General features: G+C 34.7%; 1 non-coding gene across 1 annotated transcript; it reads left to right on the forward strand.

Moving 5' to 3' along the window:
* The first annotated feature begins 23,342 nt into the window (after positions 1-23,342).
* Positions 23,343-23,426, forward strand: TRNAL-CAA. Its single transcript has one exon. It is a non-coding gene; the product is annotated as a tRNA-Leu (tRNA).
* Positions 23,427-25,497: the final 2,071 nt, after the last annotated feature.

Consider the following 25,497-nt stretch of genomic DNA (forward strand, 5'->3'; position numbering starts at 1 on the left):
TACTTCCAAAAGTCCACCGGGATCTCATCAGGTCCCGTCGCCCTACCCCTCCGTATCCTATGAATAGCCTCTCTGACCTCCTTAACCTTAAAACGCTGATACTAACTAAAATTAAGGCTCTTCTCCACGTGCGCTAGCTTTTCTAACTCAATGCCTCTATCCCCCTCCTCGTTTAAAAGTTTATGAAAGTATTTATGCCATCTCTTCTTAATGTGAACATCCTCCACCAAAATACTGTCATCCTTCCCCTTGATACACTTCACTTGATAGAGGTCACGACCCTTCCGCTTCCTAGACTTAGCAAGCCTATAAAACCTCTTTTCCCCTTATTTCTCCTCTAACCCCATATACAAGCTCTCGAACATTGCCGACTTAGCAGTCGTAACTGCTAACTTAGCCTCATTCCTTGCTACTTTGTAGACCTTCCTATTCACCCGTTTCTCTTCTTCATCTTTACTCTAAATCAACTTAACATACGCCTCCTTCTTAAACTCTACTTTCTTCTTAACTTCTTCATTCCACCACCAGTCCCCCATATGACGTCCTTCCCGACCCCTTGAAATACCCAACACTTTTATAACAATATTCGTGATGCAGCTAACAGCCTTATCCCATATAGTATCCACGTTCTCCCTGCACACCCACACCCCCAATCCCGCCACCTTTTCCTCTATCTCCAAATCACTAACCGGCGTTAAACCCCCCACTTAATTCTAGGATGACACTCCATGGCCCTTCTCTTCTTTCACTTCTTGATAGATAAGTCTATCACTAGAAGCCTGTGCTACATCGAAAGATGCTCACTCAAAATGACTTTACAGTCCTTACATAACCCCCTATCCCCCTTCCTAAGTAGTAGAAAGTTAATTTGGGTCTTGGCTATCACGCTTCGAAAGGTAATTAGGTGATCTTCCTTCTTAAAAAAACTCGAATTCTCTACCACCATCCCGAAAGCCCTCGCAAAATCCAACATAGTAGCTCCCTCACCGTTTTTGTCACCAAAACCATAACCTTCATGCACATCATTATAACCTCCCGGTAAGACCCCAATATGGCCATTGAAGTCCTCTGCTATGGCAATCTTTTCTAAGCTAGGCACGCTTCTCACCACCTCATCCAAGTCCTCCTAAAAATTCACTTTTGCATCCTCAACCAAGCCCATCTGCAACGCATACACACTACACACATGCAATAAAAAAACCCCAAAGACCAGCTTAATGTTCATCAGTCTATTACTAACCCTCTTAACCTCCACCACCTACCCTTTAAGCTCTTCATCCACTAAGATGCCCACTCTGTTCCGACGCCTATCACTCTCTGAGTACCACAGATTGTACCCATCCATATCCCTAGCCTTAGATCCCACCCACCTAGTCTTTTGCACACACCCAATATTAATCATTCTTTTCTTAAGAATCTTTCCCAACTCTACGGAATTACCCTGAAGGGTCCTAATATTCCAAGACCCTACCCTCAACCTATCTTCTCACGCCTCTCGCCCACATCTAACACCCATTATCGAACCCTCCCTAATGCCTGACCTATACTCCACACCCACCCCAGCCCTTCCCTCATTTTCTCCTCACCTTCTTCCAAAATGGCCCCCACCCCCAGCCTCTTTGGACATGATCCTAATCCATCATCCACCCCTCCATCTATTACTTAAAAACCAAATAAAGACCCAAATCGCTGCATAAAATGAACAAAGCAATGGTATAAAAATAGTAAAAGAAGGCACACATAAAGTGCACTGATCCTCTTAGTAGCAAGAACAAACATACAACAAATAGAAAATAAGAAACAAAAACAAAAAACAGAAACAAAAGCGAGGAACAGAAACAGAAAACTAACAGCAGAAACAAAATAATATAGAAAACCAAACTATATGTAATGACTAACTATTAAAGTTAAGATGTAAAAGTTTAAATGTTACTGGTGCTTCTACTGCTGCTGTTCTGGTAATTACAATGTCAAAACCGGTAGACAAAACAAAGATGCCTGAAAAAACATCGCTGGTGTGTCGCCGGAGTGTCGTCGGAGTGTTGCAGGCGAATCTTTTGGGTACTACTGGGATATGGGTGCTGGCTTACATCGTACCAAGCTGCTTTACCACTGATGAACACCTACATTATCATTGGAGTTGAGCTGACGGTACTTAATCCCATCGGCGATAGCAGCGATAAGACAGAGAATGGGAACGAAGAGGGAAAAAAAGATAAAAAGAACTGGAGTGGAAGAACTGAGGGAAGAGAAAGATGGAGAGGGAGTAATCCTTACCTGCTTCTGGTGCGTCTACGCCGGCGTTGGCACTGGAGTCTACCGGTCCGACAAAGAGTATGTTAAGTATAAGAGTTAAAATGAAACATTAGGGTTTTAACGTTAGAGAAGAGAGAGAGAAAAATCTTAGAATGCACAAAACCAAAAGTGACCGTCGTTATATTAAAATCATTCCAAAAAAAATGTTTTTACTAAGAAATCCTTGTTTTGAACCTCATAAAAATATTTAGTTAAAATAAGTCATGACCTAGATCAAATTGGGCTGAAATTGAGAAAAGTTGGGCTAGACCACTGATTCTTCACTATAATGGTACCACCCCTGCAGCACTTTTATCGTTGTAGCGATAGTAGGGGAGTAACCAATCCTAGGGTTAATTAAAACCCGTATTTAGTTAAGGCTACTTATGTCCTCATCCTCATCCTCATCCCCCAAAAACACCCTAAATAAACCTTATCCTTAAAACGACAGGGATTTGAAGGACAAGCTCTATTGGGGGTGATTTTGAAGCATTTTCGATGGAGCTTCCAGCATTAGTAAAGGGCAAGGCGTGTGTGGGATAGCTCTTTGCTCTCCGTAGAAGTGGAATTCATTTACGAGGTAGGTTATGATTTAATGGTAGTATACTTGGGATAGTTGCACGTAATAACTATAATTATGTCGGGAGATTTCATGTCTTACGACTTCGGACACGGAGTTTGGATGAATGAAATAATAACTATAACTAGGACAATAAACTGATGTTATTGAATGATGAGTTAACAAACTATATTGCTCGTTTAATTGCCTAAAGGTATAAGATTTGCATGAACTAGAGGTAACTTGATGAACAAAAGTGTATTATGAGGTATAAGAAGGGTTAGGATAACTATGAAAGTATTGAACCTAAGTTAGGGCCTCACTATGCATTCGGTGGATTCCAAGGGTCTGGTAGAGCTTAGTTGAGATCAAAGTGAATGGGTAGTAGATGCCTAGATATTGTGGTGAGTCAAAAAGAGTCAGAAGAGTTGTGTACATGTGTATGGTGTCAGGGTAGTTGTTCATAGGAGAATGGTTATAGATTAGTAGAAGGGAAGAAAAGTGTGAAATAGATAGTACTCAAGATTAAAGTCATCAGTTGGTATAAGCATGAGTGATGTCTAGATGGTGTGGTCATTAGTTGGGTGAGTATGAGTCATCGGGTGTAATGCGAGATTGATTTATTTTGTGCTTTCTCATATATGTACACCTATATAAAAGTGAAAGTTGGAATAGCCTTCGGGCACTACATGAGTTATTAGTAGTAGTAAAGACTTGCTTGACTTTGTGTTTATATATGAGTTGGCTGTTTGTGTTTTGTTTCGAGCATTTCTTGTGATTTTTTATTGTATCATTCATTAAAAATATGGTTTTGAGTTGGTAATGAGACGTTATATGGATCGGATGTCATGCCGACACTGTTCTATTGAAATGGACCTTCAGGTAACTTTTCATATTTCCTTTTATCTTCATCGTTAGGGATTCTCCATAGCTTCCTAAAGTTATTTATAACTTGCTGGGACTGATAGTTCGATTATCGAGTAGTTCATTTATTTTTTAGAACTAATTCCCTGTTTAGAAATCTTTGCTAGTTTTAAATAGCTAGCAGATAAAAACTTTAGTAAAATAATCTTGGATGCAAATTTTGACTGTGTCAGCAGCTCTGAAATATTGATTTTAGGCTAGGTATACCTTTGGTTTGGGTTCCAACGCACCTGAGCATATTTTGACTTATTGGTGAAAAAGTTGGAAAATAAAAAATATGAGTGTGGGACCCATATTTGGTCGAAACGACCTCAGATGGAAAATCCAACTTTGCCAATGCATTCAAATTGTCAAATCTAGTGTGAACACATAGTTCATTTGCAAAGATCAAATTCCAAACGAGTTCCAAGGAGTTGTTGAAAACTTGGAAAATTTTTCAAGTTTGTTGGTGCTAAGGCTTATGTGACCGCACAAAAGGCACCATGATCACCCTCTTGCAGTTGCCATGAGGTCATTCCAATCACCCTAGTGCGATTGCCATCCATGGAGTGTGATAGCAACATCTCCATACCTATAAGGGGTATAAATAGACCCCAATATTACGATTTTGGTCATTTTCCCTTCATCCTTAAGAGCAAAATATCCTAAATGGGTATGATAACTCAAAATTGAGTCTTGTGGGTGACTTGGGCGCTTGATTATCATCTATTATCACAAATATCTTCGAATATAAGGTAATATTTTATCAATTTCTTGGTGAATTTTCTTAAGTTTTGACCCAAATCACTTAGGGAATGATTTTATCCCAAAGTTTATTGGTTTTCACTTATTTTTAGGGTTTTGATTCCATAAGTTTGATATTATGTTGTGTTGGTCTCGAAAATGTATTTTCCATAAGTGGGGCCCAATTGGGATTTTTAGTGTCATTTTTAAACCCAAAGCACAATTGTGCAATATGAGTGTCGTCATTCTCATATTGATGAGTAGATTATGATTTTCATAGTGTGATGGCATTTTGGGATTATGAGGTGAAGATGGAAGTCTGATGAATGATGTAAGATTTTGCGGTTCTACTTTAAGGTAAGGTTTCATCTACTCGTCTTCATAAGATGATGTGTGATATATATTGCACGTGAATGTGAATGTTAAGATTGATTATGGATAGAATGACTTAGTCTTGACTATTGTATTTTGGGGATAGGATGAGGGTTGTGGACCTATAAGGTGGATTGTTTTTTACCGTTTAGAATCCTATTGCCTTCTCCCTAGATTGAGCTAATCTGTAGCATGGATACGGCGTAATGCTAGGTTTGGTTTGTCGTTTAAGTGTTGGAACCATGATTAGTATAATTAACCTTAGTTGGGCTAGTTTAGTGATCTTAAAATTGTAAATTGAGTAGAGTGGACTTAAATGCCCATGTTTCTAGACGAAGTCCCTATTTTAGGATTGGGTATGGCGTACTTGACATTTAGAAGCTGAACTAGATACCTTAGCCTAGTTTGGGGTGTAAATATCCTAAATATGAAAAATGAGGATTAGAAGTGGGTTCTCAGGTCTACTTAGGACAAAGCTTGTGTTAGCCCTTGTGGATTTAGTTGCAGATGCTAGGCATAGTTGAGACTATTGAGCCTTTAGAATAAGCTTACTTCGTGGATTGGTAAATTTTTATGACTTATCCCGAATTATGAATAATGACTTATGGCCATGATATCCCTTATAGAAATGATATTGGGCCTTTAGAGATGCTATTTTCTCTTGGATATGATATTGGTCCTTTAGATACGTTATTTTCTCTTTGATATGATATTGAGACTTTAGAGATGTTATTTCCTCTTAGATATAATATTGGACCGTTAGAGATGTTATTTCCTCTTAGATGTGATATTGGGCCTTTAGACATGCTATCCCTCTAAGATATGACAATTGGCTTATAGAAATGATACACCTCATAGTCATGATATGTGACCCATAGATGCGAGATGCCTTATAGATGTGATGTGTCTTATAGTTATGATTTATGGCCCACTGATATGTTATATCTCCTAGACGTGAGATGTCTTACTTATAATATGTCTCCTAGATGTGAGACGAGTACAAATATGCTTTACGTCTTATAGATATATTATGCTTCATAATCAGGCTATGACATATAGATATGAGATGGCTTATAAATATAATTATTGATATGAGTTTCGAATATGCATGTGGGCCTAAGGCCGTGATTATGGTGTTATGATTATTTTGGACACATTATTGGGCCAAAGATCGTGTTATGATATTGGTTGGATATCCAAAAAGTAGGTATCCTTGTAAAGGATACGATGGTAATTATGAATATATACATATATTTATATATGTTTTTATATATACATCTCTCCGGTATGAGACGAAGGAAGATGTGGTATGATGCTTATGATTTTATTGATTTGGATACTGGTGATGACATGCATAAATTCGGTACATTCATGATCATTTTACTGATTTGGGTTATCTACCCACATCGATAAGTCATTAACTATAAATTTTAGTTTGTTCACCAACCATTAATTCGATAACCCATTACCAACAATCTAAAGCTAATTTTGCAGTTGAGTTATCAATTACGATTTGATTTTGAACAATCCTAATTTTGATCCTTTCTATATATCTTTAGTGTAAGACCACAAAATTTAAAAATCTTCATTGCTTTTAAAATTTTGTGCTAAGTCAAAATCAGACAAACAAATTGAAGGAAAGGGAATAAAAGTTTTTGTAAGATTAGAAATAATTTTTTCAAGGTATATATTATAGACTTCTTTTTAATTTTTCGAGCAATTTCATGTACTAAAAATCTTCTCCTTTTTATTTTATTGGAAGTTCTTAAATGGCAAAATGGCTTGCTGGCCCCTTGTACTATGTCCATTTTGTAATGTGGATACTCCTACTTACATGTTTGTCCTCTGGACCCTTGAATCCATTAAAAAACAATATTTTAAACACTATTTCAGTGTGTGTAGCACACTCGCCCCACGTCAGTTGCCACGTCATTTTTAAGTATTACATTAAATTTCATGTCATTTTTAAAATGCCACATAAGAAATTAAATATTAAAAATGAAAAATTTTAATTTAGAATTAAAAAAAAAGTAAAAGTAAAATGGTGGGGGCTGGGGGCTCTTTCCTTTGCTGAATCTTAGACTCTTCAATTTATCATATTTCTCTCTCTATAATTTCCAATTTTGTTTCTTCGCTTTGGCTTTTAATCTTCTAATACACAAGATTTTTTTCAAGAAAAGATTTTGCTTTGATCAAAAGAATACTCACAAAGTTAAAAAAAAAAAAACTTATCAATGGAATTCAAGGAACAATTTTGTGAACTTTTAGGGTACCATTTCATTTCACTCCTCACAAGTCACATGCAAAGCAAAGCAAAACAATCAGTTAATTACCGCCACTACAACTGCACCACTGTGTCAAGTTCCAACGAAATTAGCTCGACCACACCAAAATATTTTCTTGATGTTAACACTCATTTTAAAAAACAGAAAAAATTACCCATTTCATGAGCTGAATAACCCAATTTACCTTTTAACTGCTTATACCCAAATCTTGAATTCCTACAAAAAATATGAATTTCTCTTCGAATCACCCAATTTATCCTTCAATTGCTTATACCGAAATCTTGAATTCCTATAAGGAGCATGAATTTCTCTTCAAATTAGGTTTATTGAATTCGGGTACTTGAAAAATTTATGTACATTTGATGATTTACTTGGTACAAATAATGTGGGGGTGGTGGTGCGGGTGGAGGACAAAGGTGAGAATGGTTGGTTGATGTTTGTGGTGGTGGTGTTGGGTGGGGGATGGGGGGAAGGGGGGGGGGGGGGGGGGTAGCTAGGTGTGGTGGTGGTGGTGCAGCGTAGGGGTTAGGGGATGGAGATGGCTGGATGTGTTGTACTAGGTGGGGGTAAGGGTGGGGGTGGGGGGATGTGGAGAGGGGGAGGGGTAGATGAAGAAGAGAGAGTTTTGGGAATTTTGTTTTAAATTTGGTGTTCCCTCTTTATAATTAATTTACCTATTATAATCTTCTTTTTAAAATTGTTTTAATATAAAATTGATCAAAAAATGACCCTCACGCGCATCCATGCTCGTGTAATAACGCGTTTCGTCCAACTCAACTGATTTTGTGCCACATAAACTTGGTCAACGGTCAAGGGGTTTAAAATATTTTAATGGGTTTAAGGGTCCAGTTAACAAACATGTAAGTAGGAGTATCCACATTACAAAACAAACATAGTACAAGGGTCCACCGAGCTATTTTGCCTTCTTAAATTAAAGTTTTTAATGGTCTAAGTTAATTTTTTCCCTTGCGCTAAATTAACTTCATTATTTTTCTCAATTAAGCATATATTGGCTAATCATTTTTTAAAAAAGTATAATAAATGATTTAAAAATATTTGATCCTACGAATTATTGTATGATCCCGTCAATAAAATTAATATATAAATTAAAATACAATTTTAATTAAATAAAATAATTAAAAGGTCCTATTCAAAAAATACTTTGGTAGATGTTTCTTCAATGGATGAAATCTTACAAGATTATTAAAACTTCAATTAGAGATAAAATAAATAAAAATTTCTTATGAGGACTCAACAAATTAGATTTATCTTATTATTGTTATTATTATTATTAGTAGTAGTAGTAGTAGTAGTAGTAGTATTACTATTTTCACATAAAAGAAGACCACAAATTTTGAATTAATTTTTAATTGGTCATATAAAGATCTTTGATGGTGTCACTTTCACTTATTTTATTACTTATCACTTTTTACATGACATTTAATAAGTCCATATAATTGTTCAAATTTACTAAAATGGGTGAAAACTTGCTTAATTATTGAAATTTAATTAGGATTAAAATGGAAAAAGAAAATTTACGTGAGGACTACCAAATTGAAATTTTCCCTTATATATAGTTACTAGATGATGTATCCCGTGCTATGCACAGACCTAATATTATTTTTGTTTAATAATATTTTATGATTTATTATCAATTAAACATCTTATAAACCTTTTAAAATGAATAAAAAATATAAATATGCTTTTGTGTTATGACAAAAAAAGAGAGATTTTGTCACGACCCAAAAATAAGGATCATGATAGCACTTGTCGCGGCGTATCTTGACAAGTAAGCCTATCACCCAAATTGATACGAAAAGAGAAAAAGACAAAAATATCCCAAGGTAAGGCTTCTAAAATAAAGTCGAACCATATAAGTAATCATAACAATGCGGAAATAACTTATCCAAAATATCAATCATGCCCAAAATTAGGTGTCAATAGTGTAAGAGCTACTAATACAATTCAAGAGTCAAATGCATCAGAAAAAAAACCTCAAATGAATAATATTTATCTCCGAATACTAATAAAGACATAACTACTGTAGAAAGATAGAGGTGAACTTTGGACGTATGAATGTCCAACCGCTATCTTGGAAGATCCAACAATCGCCCGAGTCAAGTAAGCTGAGGCGCACTCGAGCTAGGACTTGCACCGAAAGGACGCAGTAGGCATGAGTACGGTCCACTTACACTCAGTAGGTATCATAGACTGACCAAGCAAAGTAGTAAATAAAGCATACAAAATATACACTAAGGGCATGTCACCTACAATCAGAAAAATGTCCCACAACAGTAGCCCACACTGTTTGCACTAACAGTTCTAATATATCTCATATTTATTACAACATCACACCAAGATAGAACAAAAGTACGTATTATATCACATATAAAAAAACAAGGGGAACATACATATACAAGATCATCAAATACAAGTAAAAGAAGATATGGTAAATACATAGATGACAAGTCAGTATGCCAATACAACACAACATAACACAGTAAAGTAAGTTCAATTTATATGATGATGGTGATGATGATGATGATGATGATGCACGAGGTCGCCGCACAACCTCTGGGATCATCGCACAATCCTCGTATATACCTACGGAGTCAAGCCTCCCAACTCAGCACTCATGGGGGATTCGTCAACCCGTATACAATCCATATATCTCATATCTCCTTTCCAGCATATCCCTTGGAAAGGTTTTCATAAGGTGTTACAATATCTTTTAAAAAGGTGTTGCCAGTGTTTCTCAAATGTTGCTATGGTGGTACCAATGTTTCATGAATGAGTATTATATGAAAATGTAATGCTCACAACCAATCACAATGAGTATTTCCACAAACAACCACATGATATATTTCCACAACCAACCATAATGATACATTTCCACAACCACATGTGTCAATATTCGCTCATTATGTTCGTACCATCCATGAATTTTCACATGTCTCATTTGCCAATAAAGTATGAATATAATCAATACACCAATGGTACCACATTAGTATTTTAATAACACAATACAATTATTCATATGTATTCAAGGCTATCAATATCACATAGGACCCTACTTGGTCACGCATATCACATAATATCTCAATTTAGATAATTAAATCACATATAAGCCCCCACATGGTCACAACACATAGATAGTTGTTTTTCATGATTAGTTCTCACCCTTAACATGCATTTTGTACCATCATTTACTACCTAGCCCAGTCTGAAAGAGTTAAGCCATAACCTACCTCGAAAGCCGAAACTGGTCCGCTACACTTGAATCTACAATCTTACTTTTCATGAACAACCCGAAATTCTACTAAAAACATCAAATATGAAATCTACTCGTCAAGACAAAATCAACAACACCCATATTGACTATTTTTTATTCAGAGTTAAAATGGACTCCCAAAATAGATTTCCGAAAAAAGGTAAAACTGGAAATTTATTTTAAAAATATGTTCCCCATATTTTTAGAAACCTACAGCTGAAAACCCAAGTTAAATCGAGTCAAAAATGAGGTTTAAATTGAAGAAAATCCATTTTTGAGCTTTACCGGGTAAAATCTTTAAAATTCGGGTTAAAATCAAGAATCAGAGTTGTTTTGAAGGTTAAATTGATGAAAAACTAGTAATTATAAGATAAAAACATTATTCAAGTGAAAAGGACTGAAATTTGGGTTTAAAATCGTGCCCTAAGATTTTTGAAATTTTGAGAAATTAATCAAGAAATTACTAAGAAAATGGTGAAATCTTACCTTTAACCCGTAATAAAAAACAAGAAAAAGGTGATAATCTATCTTTTCAAACTCCCACAAACTTTGCTTTTAAGATCCCAAACTATTTAGAGTTTAACTCTGAAGAGGCAAGATGAAAAATGAGCAAAATAGACCCAAAAACTATTTAAATAGTACAAAAAATCTGCACTAAATGGGCAAAAAACTGCAGATTTTCTATTTTAAGTCCAATTCGGACTTCGATTGGGTGCTTGATATTTGTTTGGAGTTCGATTTATGCAAAAAAACTATGCAACCACACGAAATTCAACATTCTGGATGCGATTTCTTGGTTTTCTTGAAGAAGGGCTTGAATTTTGTTCTTGGGAGATGATCTTGAGAGAAAACCCTAATTTTCTTGCTCTTGAGAGTGGAGAGGATTATGAGTGATGAGAAACTGATATTTTATCACTTAATAGGGTTTAATGCATGATTTAAGTCGTGGGAGTGGGGTTTGAGGTGAGGAAAATTACCAAAATACCCCTAAAGAAACAAAAGAAAATTGTAGAAATATTTAGTTGACGACCAAGGTTGATGGCCCGTCACTTAGGTGATGGCTCGTCACGTAAGTCGTCACTTTCAGGCTAGAATTTACCCTCTACTATCCTAGTCTAATGACTAAAGCTGATGGGTCATCACTTAGTTGACGGCTCATCAGCTTAGTCGTCACCTAAGTGACGGCTTATCACTGTAGTCGTTACTTGGTTGACAGATAGATACTTCGAAGTAAAATGTGCATAACTTTCTACTGAAATATCGAATTAAGGTGAAACTAGTTGCGTTGGAAAGAGGACTCAAAGATATTTCTTTTGGTATATAGTATTACACTTGAATTGACATATCATAACATATACACTTGTTTAAAGTTGACCCTTGCTGGAGCATTTGTCAAAACTTTATCGATAGAAAAGTCCTCAACTCGTCTTTGAGTTAAGAGGATATTATGACCTCTATAAATACACAACGATATTCCCACATCATATATTTTATAATTACACATGTATATACAGATAATAATTGGGTTTAAGTCTCTACGCATAGGAACACGATTTAAATTCTAGCCCAAAAATGTGGGGTGTTACATTATCTGCATCTGCCCCTTCGAGACATTCATCCTCACATGAATCTGGACATGGTTGCATAATTGAGTATGGTTATGATACTTGAATTGAACTGGACTCATGAATACATGCATTGAAATGAGAATGGTTATAAGGCTGAGATAGGAACGAGAGAGTAAACTTATGAGAAACTATTACCCTTGGGATAGTTCATTCTTCGAATGATACTAACTTGGCTGGAATACAAAGGAAAAATTGAGATGATGCAAGGGATACTTATGAACTAAATCATGACTGAATATCTAGAATCTAAAACTGATGACTGATGCATGAACTAAACTGAAGTAACGACTTGCATAGTCGTGAAGGAATTTTCTCCTGAATAGGAGAGATAAATACAATATAAAATTATCTGCCTGACTACTAAACCGAATTATTGGCTATACAAACTAACTCATACTGAAAGCTTATACTTAACTAGAGTATTTCTTTGACACTCTTTCTGTAAAGTTCTAATGACTTTAGAGAGAAAAGAATCTTGGCATGGTCTGAATAAGACATCTGAATAAGAAATCACAACATGGCCAAAATTCTGTAATATGGGACACAGGCCTACGAAACATCAGCTAGGATAGAGTTACTAAGCCTTATGCACTGTAACTACTAACTTACAATCTTAGCCACACTTCTCAACTACTCCCTCAACTATACTTTTTACTTCAATACCACACTTCACTTGAGGCTACTGAAAATATTCACATGGGCACTGATAACTCTATCTACTGAGGCCTGAGCTGGACTGAATTCTCCCACTGTGTTCAACCCTACTCGAATCTACAAAATGTACATATAACACTATAATACTAACCTGAGTCATGAATTTAATACACTCTGCATTTCTTAACTTTCTATATCCTAAATAATTCTGATTACCCTTTCAACAACTAAATACAACCTCTTACTAGTCATTTACTAAAGCGCAATGCATTTATCCCCTTACACACGAACATGACATTCAAGCCTATCTTCATAACTATAGCCTCATGTAAAAGAAACACGCAACAATCTTTCTTTAACATGAAATATTTACTCTCTCCTATCTAAGCAATTCCTCATCACTATATCATTTCATAAGGAGAGGTCACTGAAAGGTTGAAACATGAGGACCTGAAGCATGAATGAACACTATACAGAACTTGACACTTAATTGAGGCCTGGGGAATAGAATATCAATATCATGGATTCATCAAGAGATCTAATCTGAGGGTATACATGACATAATTTGAATTTCGCTGATCATTAGGAGTGTTCCATGAGTACTGGAACTGAACATACTGTAAAGCATGGGCACATGAGTCATGATCTACATGACCTGAGTTTGGAGTTTCTAAATTTATGGAGCATGATTTGTACTGCTGAGTGGACTGGAATACCTCATACTAGGAACTAGAAGAGTACATGATTTTCTATAAGGTGCACGAACATGATCTATGATCATAAAGCTGATAGGTAAGGCATGAGTAGATATCGTGATGACTAAAAAACCTTACACTGAGATAGAATGGGTCGAGCATCTACCCCCTATTGATGTTCTACAATACACTGGCATTACTTTTAGAATCTGAGAGCCTGACTTGGTTACTTGTTCTATTATCTCCCCCTTAGCTTAAAGCCATCATTCTAAGTCTAGAAAACACTTAATCAACACCTCTAAACTGAACTAAAACCACTTTACTCTAGAGTATGAGATATAACAATACTCGTAAACACTAAACTCGCCCTAAAAGACTGCACGTGAAAGTGTAAAACCGTACTGCTGATACTTCCTTCTGAGATAGAACTCTTAAATTTCTATAGCCCCAAATACGTCATGTAACAATTTAAGAACCGTCTAACTTAGAATTCTCAACTCTTTTTTCTATTAGCTCAATGTTCAAAGAATTAAACTTAGATTGTAACACTTAACATGGATATGCCCAAACCTTTTAAGGAACCATACTAACTTCCTTCATAGCCTATTAATATCACATCTCTAAACTTATATTTTCCCTACACCATAGGAGTTACCATTTCACCAACAATATATACTTTCAAATCAATAAACTTAAATTCTTTTCTTGCATACACTGTTTCAAGCCTACTGATTCACCTTTCATGCAACTAGCCTCATGAATGCAAAATATACTAAATTCAAATAATACTATCCCCATTTTACTGCTTCTAAACTCCTAGGTTCACACTTATAACTCTAGGTCATATGCTATCATAGGTTTTTGAGGAGGGATCTAAAAACACATCTGACTTTGGCTAAATGCATGATTTTCATGAATCATGAATGAACTCTTTCATACTTTGGAACATAAAGGCACTGATGGAATACTTTTAATCCCACATACAATCCCATGACTGTCTGTGGGAAATGTCAGAGAAAATCCCTATCTATAAGGATTTAATCTTGATTGTTTCTGTTACCTTAAAAATAAGGCAGGGCTATCATAAAAAGAACAAGATGAGAATCTATATAACTTTCTTATAGGACCTTTCTATAGCACGATCTAAGATATGAAAGAGGGTAAACTTTTCCTAAAACGTCTTGTAGCCTCTTGTCCATAACTATGGACGCTTCACACACATGTACAAGACTCTACTTGACGCAGCTTTCAGACTCCCTGGGAAAATTTAAAATCTTAGGCTCTGATACCAAGTTTGTAACACCCCGGGAGTACATCCTGGATGTCACATAGTGCTTATAGTCATAAGTGACCACAAGCTAACCCATGAGAAAGTACTTGCTGTGAGCACTGAATAATAATAACAAAATAACATGTGCAGAATATCTAAATACACCACAAGTTTTTAAGTTCTAAAATATTTTTGAACCACAAATCTGGAAACAACTGTCGAAAAATAACTGTCTTAAACTGATAAAAATAATAACAAACTCATTGACTGACTGAAGTGTCCAAAGGCCTCTAAAACCAACTGAATAAGAGTTGATAGAACAGGCCCCAACTAACTTCAACTAACTATTGAACTGAAAGCATGAAAATAAATAAGTCGGTCCTCAAAATATGAGGACACACCACGACCGTTATTGCTAATGTACTGGGATATCTAAGTGCGATCGGGAACCTGAGCGTTAGAACCTATAATATAAGACATTATAGTGCAAGAAATGAGTTTTGAATGTACTGGTATGATAAATGAGGTTAGGCTGACATGTATGGGTTATGTGAATAAAGTAAAGACTGACTAAATATCATTGGATAACTGAATAACTAATAAGGATGTGTGAATGTTGTATAAACTGAGAATGCATGACCAACCATATAACATGATTCTGAAATAGTCTGTAAACTAAAATACTAAAATTTGCATAACTGATAACTATACGCTATGGTCAATGCAAACCTGAACTAAATTATACTGAACATTGAACTGAGACTGTGGGAGTATCATCTAATCGACATGCCCCGCTCTGAACTGATTGAGGTTTAACATGTAACCCCAATTGAAAGGGTGTTAGTACTGTGCCACAGGTACTAACAATAGCTATGTGGATCTACTAAGCTACTGAAAGAACCAGGGTATCAAGCCTAATCTGACGGGTGATCCCTGGACGGAGTCAAGCCTAATCTGACAGGTGACTCCTGGGAGAAAGTCAAGCCTAAACTGATGGGTGACCCCTCATCCTATGCTGGATACATAGTTCTGGAATAAAGAGACTGCTACTAACGACTCTGCCTAAATGATAGGGAAGCTGCCATCTCTGTACTCGCTCGGTGCTAAATATTACTCCCAACTGAAAGACACTGAATACTGGACTGAACTAGTTTTAGCTGTTTATGATAACTAACTGAACTAATAATGCTCATATCTATTCTAAAACCATTCTATAGATACTGAAAAACTAGGTAAACAGCTAAATTTTGGGTATTCAAAACTCCCAGGACTCAATAGCAATAACAATAAGATCATACTAAAACTTTGAGGACATGACATGTAGTCAGTATTCAAAATCCATTCTTTGAGACATTTCATCAAACACTTGCAATACATGGCTTAAGCATGGGAATATTTTTAAACATGTGGTAGTAGCATGATTTTGATACTAAATCACTGATTAAGGCTTAAATCAGCGAACAACACCATTCAAACGTATAGGGTTTAATAACAACAACAAATTTCTTGTAAACATGCTATAAAATTCAAAATTCATGAAAGTTCATAGACATAATTCATAAAAATATGCAAAGATCATACTTTTAAACTTGAAATTAGGTTCTGGGACTCCATGGGTGAAAAGGGCCCATGGATGAACATCTAACATACCTTAGAGCTTTAATTTTGAAAGGAAATTTGATTTTCTTGAATGTTCTTGGATTTGAAATTATAATTTCTTGGTTTTCTTAAAGAAAGGCTTGAATCTTGTTCTTGGGAGATGATCTTGAGAGGAAATCTAATTTTTTTGTTCTTGAGAATAGAGAGGATTATGAGTGATTAAAAAATGATATTTTATCACTTAATAGGGCTTAATGCATGATTTAAGTCGTGGGGTGGGATTTTAGGTGAGGAAAGTACCAAAATCCCCAAACAAACCAAAGAATATTGCAGAAATCTATAGTTGATAGCCCGTCACTTAGGTGACGGCTCGTCACCTAAGTAGTCACTTTCAGGATGGAATTTACCCTCTACTATCCTAGGCTAATGACTCAAGCTGATAGGTCATCACTTAGTTGATAGCTCGTCATCTTAGTTGTCACCTAAGTGATGGCTTATTAGTGTAGTCGTCACTGGGTTGATAGATAGATACTTCGAAGTAAAATGAGCATAACTTTCTACTCCAACATCGGATTAAGGTGAAACCAGTTGCGTTAGAAAGAGGACTCAAATATCTTTATTTTGGTATATAGTATTACGCCTGAATTGATATATTCTAACAGATACACTTGTTTAAAGCTGACTCTTGTTGGAACATTTATCAAAACTTTATCGATAGAAAAGTCCTCAACTCGTCTTTGAGTTAGGAGGATATTATGGCCTCGATAAATACACTTAATATTTCCACATCATATATTTGATAATCACATATGTATATACATAGAATAACTAGGTTTAAGTTTGTACGCATAAGAATAACGATTTTAATTCTAGCCCGAAAATGTGAGGTGTTTTAGTTTGGACCAATAAGGAATATCTTCCAAGAAATTTTGGAGCCATTCTGCTTCTTCACTAGCTTTATCTAATGTGATAAACTCTACTTTTATTGTTGAGAAAGCAATACATATCTGTTTTGAGGATTTCTAAGAGACCGCTCCTCCACCAATAGTAAATACATATTCACTTGTATATTTTACTTCATTCGATTCGGTGGTCCAATTTGCATCACTATATCCTTTAAATACTGCAGAATATTTATTATAATGTAAAGCATAGTCTTGAGTGTATTTAAGATACCCCAAAACTTTTTTCATTGCCATCCAATGAATTTTATTGGGATTACTCGTGTACCGACTTAACTTACTAATAGCACATGTTATGTATGATTGTGTACAATTCATTATATACATTAAACATCCTAAAACTCTTGCATACTCCAACTGTGAGTCACTTTCACCTTCATTCTTTGAAGTGCAAATCTCACGTCTAATAGAGTCTTGGCAATATCAAATTTCAAATACTTCAACTTGTCAAGTACCTTTTCGATGTAATGAGACTGTGACAATGCCAAACCTTGTGGAGTTATATGGATTCTTATTCCTAAGATCACATCTGCAACTCCAAGTTCTTCCATATCAAACTTTCTCTCAAGCATTTGTTTCATAGCATTTATGTCAGAAATGTCTCTTTTAATGATCAACATATTATCCACATAGAAACAACAATGACTTTGTGATTTGGAGTATCTTTAATGTAAACACATTTACCACATTCGTTTATCTTAAACCCATTTTCTAACATGGTTTGGTCAAACTTCGCACGCTACTATTTTGGTGCTTGTTTTAGTCTATAAAGTGACTTAACAAGTTTACACACCTTTTTTTCTTTACATGGAACCACAAAACCCTCAAACTGTTCCATGAAAATTTCTTCCTCTAATTATCCATTTAGGAATATTGTTTTCACATCCATTTGATGGATTTCAAGACCATATATCGTCGCCAAGGCAAATAACATCCGAATTTATATTATCCTCGTTACATGCGAGTATGTATCAAAGTAATCAAGGCTTTCCTTCTGTTTAAAGCATTTTACTACAAGTCTTACTTTGTATTTATCAATAGTACCATCCATTTTTATTTTCCTTTTGAAGATCCATTTAAAACCTAATGGTTTATTTCCTGGAGGAAAATCAACCAAATCCTATGTATGGTTTCTTAAGATTGAATCTCACTGTTGACTGCCTCTTTTCAAAAGGATGACTCTGAAAATACCATCGCTTCTTTAAATGTTTGAGGCTCATTTTCTAAGAGAAATGTTACAAAATCTGATCCAAATGAAGTCGATGTTCTTTGATGTATACTACGTCTTGGATTCTCATCATTATGTACATCCTCACTTGGTTCATCTAGAGGTCATTTAGACCCTTCACTAGACTGTTCATATCTAGTTTTATATGGATTAATATGCTTAAAGAATTTAGCATTATCTGATTCAATTACTTATTTTCAGTGATATAAGGATGTTTGGATTTATGAACTAAAAATTGACATGCTTTACTACTTTTATCATATCCTATGAACACGCAATGCATTGTCTTAGGTCCTATTTTCACCCTTTTAGACATAGGAACTTGGACTTTTGATAGACACCTCCATACTTTAAAATATTTCAAGTTGGGTTTCCTTCTTTTTTATTTTTCATATGGAATTGATTGTGTCTTACTAAGTGGCACTCTATTGAGTATTCAGTTAGCTGTATGGACAGCTTTCCCCACAAGTTTTGAGGTAAACCTGAACTTATTAGTAAGACATTCATTATTTTCTTTAAGGTTCAATTTTTTCTTTCCGCAATTCCATTAGATTGAGGTGAATATAGGGTCGTAGTTTGATGGACAATTTCATTCTCTACACATATTTTCGCAAAGGGAGATTCATATTTTCCACCTCTATCACTTCTTATCATTTTGATATTTTTCTTTAACTGATTTTCAACTTTTATTTTATATTGCCTAAATTCATTTATTACTTCATCCTTACTGTTTAACAAATAGACATAACGATATCTAGTGCAATCATTAATAAAAGTTATAAAATACTTTTTTCCACCATGAGATGATGCTGACTTCATATCATAAATATCAGTGTGTATTAAGTCTAAGGAATTGAAATTCTTTTCAACGGACTTATATGGATGCTTAGCATACTTTGATTTTGCATATGTTTGACATTTTGATTTATTGCACTCAAAGTTTGGCAAAACTTCTAAGTTAATCAGTTTTCACAACGTTTTGTAATTGACATGTCCTAATCATTCATTCCAAAAATCATTAGACTCAATCAAGTAAGAAGAAACAAAACTTTTATTGATTTCAACATTCATTATATTCATCTTAACTAGGCCCTCAGTGAGGTAGCCTTTTCCTACGTACACTTCTCCTTTACTAAATACAATTTTTTCATGAATAAATACATATTTAAATCTATTTTTATCAAGAAGTGATACAAAAATCAAGTTTTTCCTTAACTCTGGTACATACAGGACATTGTTAAGAGTCAACACTTTGCCTGAAGTCATTTTCAGGTAGACTTTTCCTGTTTCTTCAACTTTTGCAGTTGCGGAGTTTGCCAAATAGATCTTATCTTCGCCTTGAGCTGGAGCGAATGCAACAAAGAACTCTTTATTTTCACAAACGTGGCGGGTGTCACCAGAATCCATCCATTATTCCCGAGGATTTCCCACCAAGTTACATTTTAAAAGCATAGCACATAGATCGTCCATTTCATTCTTAGATTCATCCATATTTGCTTGATCCTTCTTTTTGCCTTTCTTTGGGATATGATAATTTGTAAACTTGTGGCCAATCTTTCCACAATTAAAGAATTTGCCTATGAATTTCTTCTTAGGCCGATTGCTTTGTTGTCCAGCTTTCTTCCGCTTCTTTGAGTTGTTTGGGTTGTCTTCTACAATGTTAGATTCATTCATTTCAGAAGTTCTTTTAGACCTCCTCTCTTCAGCTTTATTGTCTTCTTCAATGCACAACCTCATAATGAGGTCTTCGACTTTCATCTCTATTCATTTATGTTTCATGTAATTCTTCAAGTCTTTCCACAAAGGTGGCATCAATAATTACAGCAACTTGAAATGTCTCGTTCATAACCAAACCTGTAAGAAAGTTATGTGAACATTACAAATATTTTTATCTTGTTCAAATAAGGTATACATTAAATTCATACCTTCCGCAAGGAGATCATGGATGATGACTTGCAACTCCTGTACTTGAGAAACTACAATCTTGTTGTCGATCATTTTGTACTCTAGGAATCGCGCAACATAGAACTTCTTGGATCCTGCATCCTCAGTATTATATTTCTTTTCCAGTGCATTTCATGATTTTTTAGATGTCTTCATTACGCTATAGATATTGTATAAGTCATCTTGGAGGTCATTTAGAATGTAATTCCTACATAGGAAATCAGAATATTTTCATGCCTCCATGACAATAAATCGCTCTTGGTTCGAAGTTCTTTCGGGCACTTCTGGAGCATCTTCTGAAATAAGCCTTTAAAGACATAAGGTCATCAGATAGAAGAACATTTTCTGTTGCCACCTCTTGAAATCAACTCCAGAAAATTTTCTGAGCTTTTACGCTAGTGCCATAGTGGATGGCGTATTTGTGTGATTGGTTGTGGCAACATTAGTTGTTGGAACATCTGCCACATCATCAACATGACCTTCTGTAGTCATTTTTTCTATCACAAAAAGATAGTCAACTTTTAGTATAAAATTATACTAATTACAAGTTCGTAGCAACTTATAAATACCGTTTGTTTCTAGTTTAACGATGAAGTTTTTGTATCTTCCGATCATTAAACGAATGACCTTTAACTTGTGATGAAGATTTTATTTTTCAAAACACTTGCTAGTTCAAACGGGGTAGAAATCTTATAACTTAATCTCCAGAAACCAAGCAATACAGATTATGAAATTTATTTTCTTAAGATTGTTGTTTTGGGTACAGAATCTGTATTTTGGCAAAACAAACTTCAACACAAGTTCAAGACTTTTCAAGAACACTTATGAAGTTTCTTCAACACCCTCAACACAAGTTCAATATGAACTATCAAAGAAGTGTGTTATTTAAGAAATAAGATGAAAACAGAATAAATCAAGTCCTTTGAATTAACGGAGTATCCTTAAGGAAATAATTATTCTCAAGTACTCGAGGTTGCAAAATTTTTCTCCCAGGATAAAATGGCTTCAAAACTAGAATGTAGCAGTACCTCAAACTTTCTAGTTTTCTTCGAACTCACTTAATGAGAGATGATCACACAGAGTATTTTAAAAGCAAAGAAATATTCGTACCAAACCTGTGGAAAATATGATCACATAGAGTATTTTAGAAGTACAGAAATATTTATTTTGAAATGTAGAAAAATTCATACCAAACCTATGGAAAAATACAGGATTATATAGCCATGAAGTGCCCCTTCGAAAAGGAGACAGTGGTTCATTCGGAAAGGTGTATTCTTTTGAACAATCATGTCTGTTCATTTGAATCATTGTATCTTTTTCTGAATAGTCACAACCATCTGAACAGTTATCCATTTTTGGATTATGTTTCAAAATCCAAATCCAAATCTGACCCGAAGTCGAGCCGAGCGAGTGACGACGACGACGCGAGACGCCTCTTGGTTCTTGTCTCACTTACCATGTGGAGTTTGTATTTCTCAATATAAACACATGAAAGTTTTATTCTTCCACCAATGTGGTAGAATTAGTTGATTTTCCTTATTTTTTAGTACATTTTCCTCTTTAAGTGTTATCTCAGTTTTTCCTCCATTTTTCATTCAGACTTTTAACTTGAACCCAACACCAAAATGTTTATTAATCAAAAATTTAAATAAGATTAATTTACCTTTATTTTATTTGCACTTTAAATTTATATATTGGTCACATTCAAACGAGATAAGGATAAATTAATAAGAAATTTTTTGTTTATGATTGGCGTAGTAACTAATATCAGACAGATATTAGTTATTACGCCAAGGTCGAGGGTTCGATCCCTGCCTCTGGCGAATGAAGAAAACTTTGTGGCCAGTTCCTTACCGCAAAATGCGCTGACCGAGGAACGAAGGATTAGTCTCATGGCTGCCGGCTGTGGGGATACCTTGGGAAACAAAAAAAAAAAAATATCAGACAGAGGAAATATTTCCAACTATATTTTTTTTTCTTAATTTATGTGATATTTTTTATTTTTCGAGATTTAAACTATGTAAATTTTGGTGAATATTTCATAGTAATATATTTGTTCTATCATATTAACATTCGAAAAGCTACAATTTCTAGTACTTTTTGTATAGTTTTTATATATTAAAATATCAAACTGCTCTAAATAAATTAGTTAGTTTTAAAAATTAGTCAAATTATCTTTTGAGAATCAAAAAGTTACACATAAATAAAAAAATAAATAATTTTTTAAAGTAAACGTCAAGTCTAAGAGAGTTCTAAATGTGAAGAAAAGAAGTAACAAGATTGAAGGGATGGATACTGTGTTAAATTTTAAAACCATGCACCGCCAAGAATCAAATCCAAAACTATATTGTGGCAGGTTATTATTACTTAGACCACTGGTGCTTTCCTAATAATGATTTTAATAAAAACAAATTTAAAAGACTACTTTGTGCATATCTTGAGTGATTTTATGAAATATCTATTTCTTGAGATTTAAATCTAAGACCTCATGATACTTGGCCCAGGTTATTAACTATTAAGTTACACCCTCGGGTGCATTATGTTTATTAAACTTTCTAAACTTCAATACTAGTAAAGAACATCTATAAACAGTGGCAGAGTCACCTTTGGACGAGGGGTTCATTCGAACCCCCTTCGGCGAAAAATTATACTATTTATGTAAGGTTAAAATTATTTTTTATGTTTTTCTAGTAGATGTTGAACCCCCTTCGGCTAGTTCGTATGTTCACTTTTAAACCTCCTTAATGAAAATTCTGACCCCGTCACTGTCTATCAAAGTATGGTAAAAAGTTTTTTTTATAAGCAAAAAGTGAGGGTTGAAATAATGATGAATTGTTTAGTTGATTCAAGCATAATTCTTTAATATAACTTCTTCTGAAGAAGCTCTTGGAATTTAAGCCTAATTCTAAGCAGAGAAAAGACGAACACATCAAGTCAGGATGGCCGAGTGGTCTAAGGCGCCAGACCCAAGTTCTGGTCTTCGAAAGAGGGCGTGGGTTCAAATTCCACTTCTAATATTCCTGTTTTTTGATCTTTTATCAAATATTCCCTCCGTCTCAAATTTTCTAATTTGATGTCCCATTTTACTTGTTCTTTTTTAATTATCAAGACAAGACAATTTTTTTTTTCATGTTTTACTCTTTGCATTAATTACTTTTTCCTTAAATTAAAATGTAAACATCATTTAATAGGGGTACTATGATAAACTAGCCATGTTATTTATTATTTTTCTTAATAACTGTGTCATCTTTATTTGGGACGGATAAAATAGGACGGAGGGAGTACATCTCCCCCAATTTGTCTTGTTTTCCCAAAGGTTTAGCCCTGTAAAATTAAACGAGTTTTCAAATATATAAAAAGGAATTACTTTTTAAAAATAAGACTAAAGAGAGTAAATACTTACCGGGGTATTTACACCGAATTAAGAAAATTAACCTTAGTCGTTAAAGATTGAAGTAAAAATGCAAATTCAGAGAATGAAAAATCATTTTTTTGCCAAAATACCAGAGAGGACACTTCCTTTTTTTTTTGTTTCCCAAGGTATCCCCACAGCCGGCAGCCGTAAGACTAATCCTCCGTTCCTCTGTCAGCGCACTAAGCGGTAGGAAACTGGCCACAGAGTTTGCTCCATTCGCCAGAGGCCCTTTCCTTAATTGTCTCTGACAGTTTTGGCAAAAGAGACTTGCCCTTTATTTAATTTCCTTTGCCATTTCGATTAGTTGGCTATTTAATTATTTTAAATAAGTTATCATTCGCATAGTGGTTTGAAAGTTACTAGGGGGTTTGGGCCACAGGTGACAAAAGAGTTTTAAAATGAGGTGTAGGTGACTCAAGTCTTAATTATTAGTTGGAGTTGACAATTACTTTATTATGTATTAAGAAAGTTGGGGAAGTTTTAAAATAACCCACAAGTTTTTAAATTTACACTTTGATCCCAATGTATGCCTAAAATAACGGGAAACGGAGGGAAAAAAGACATCTTTCTTTCTCTTCTCATCCATTATTGTTTTCTCTCTCTTAGCGATTTTTGTTGTTAATTGTTTCTATTTCTGCTGCTTTATTCATCATCTTCTGCTTCATCTTCTTCTTGTCTACCATTTGTTGTTGTTGTTGTTATTGTTGGTACAACGCTACTACTGCGATTTGACCAATTTCTTATGTCAAATTTTGTTTACTACATCACTTTCCACTTTGGCATTACTGCATAGGTTACTTTGGTAAGTAAAATTATGATTTTTATTCGTATTTGTCATCGGGGTACACTTATGTTTTTCCAACAATGGATAGAACCTCGATTATGAATCCAGCATAAGTGTCCACAATTTGAATAGATCAATCATCTGGTGCATCAGATGAGTAATCTGTTGCATCAGACTATTTATCTGTTGCATCATCATATTATCTGTTATATCAAACTAATTATCTGTTGCATCAGACGGTTTATCTGTTGCACCAGACTAATTATCTGTTGCATCGGAATATTTATCTGTTGCACCAAACTAATTATCTGTGCAACAAATGATTAATCTGTTTGAAATAACTCAAATCAACCCTTGCCACAAACCCAACAGATAAATCTTGCTATTGCTACTGATTCTAAATTATTTCTTTTTACATCAAATCATTGAAATATTTGTTGAGAAGATAATAGACAGAATGAAAATTAAATATGGATTAAAACATCAAATATCAAACATAATTTATTTATTAAACAAAAAAAATACATATAATAGACTAAAAGAAAAATAATAGTCTAATTATTATTATTATTATCAGCATCATCATTGTCAGCCGGCCAATCTTCAACCGAAAGTAGCAACAAGGCCCTCCTCAGCCTGCATATCTCGCGTAGCATTCTTGATCTAACTCCTCCCAATTCCCATTGCAGATCACGAACTTGATTTTGAAGTTCATTCACGGCGTCTTGCAGAAAAGCAACGTCCCACACTGGGTCAGCCATAATCTTATCTTCTAGAGTGTAATATGAAAGACGAGATGCAATAAATAAATAGAGTGTGTATTTGAATGAACGATTAAGTAAGGACGGACCTATTTATAGAGGATTGAATTTGAATGAGAGGCAAAAAG

This window comes from Capsicum annuum, chromosome 5, assembly GCF_002878395.1.
Source record: "Capsicum annuum cultivar UCD-10X-F1 chromosome 5, UCD10Xv1.1, whole genome shotgun sequence".
Classification (NCBI taxonomy): Eukaryota; Viridiplantae; Streptophyta; class Magnoliopsida; order Solanales; family Solanaceae; genus Capsicum; species Capsicum annuum.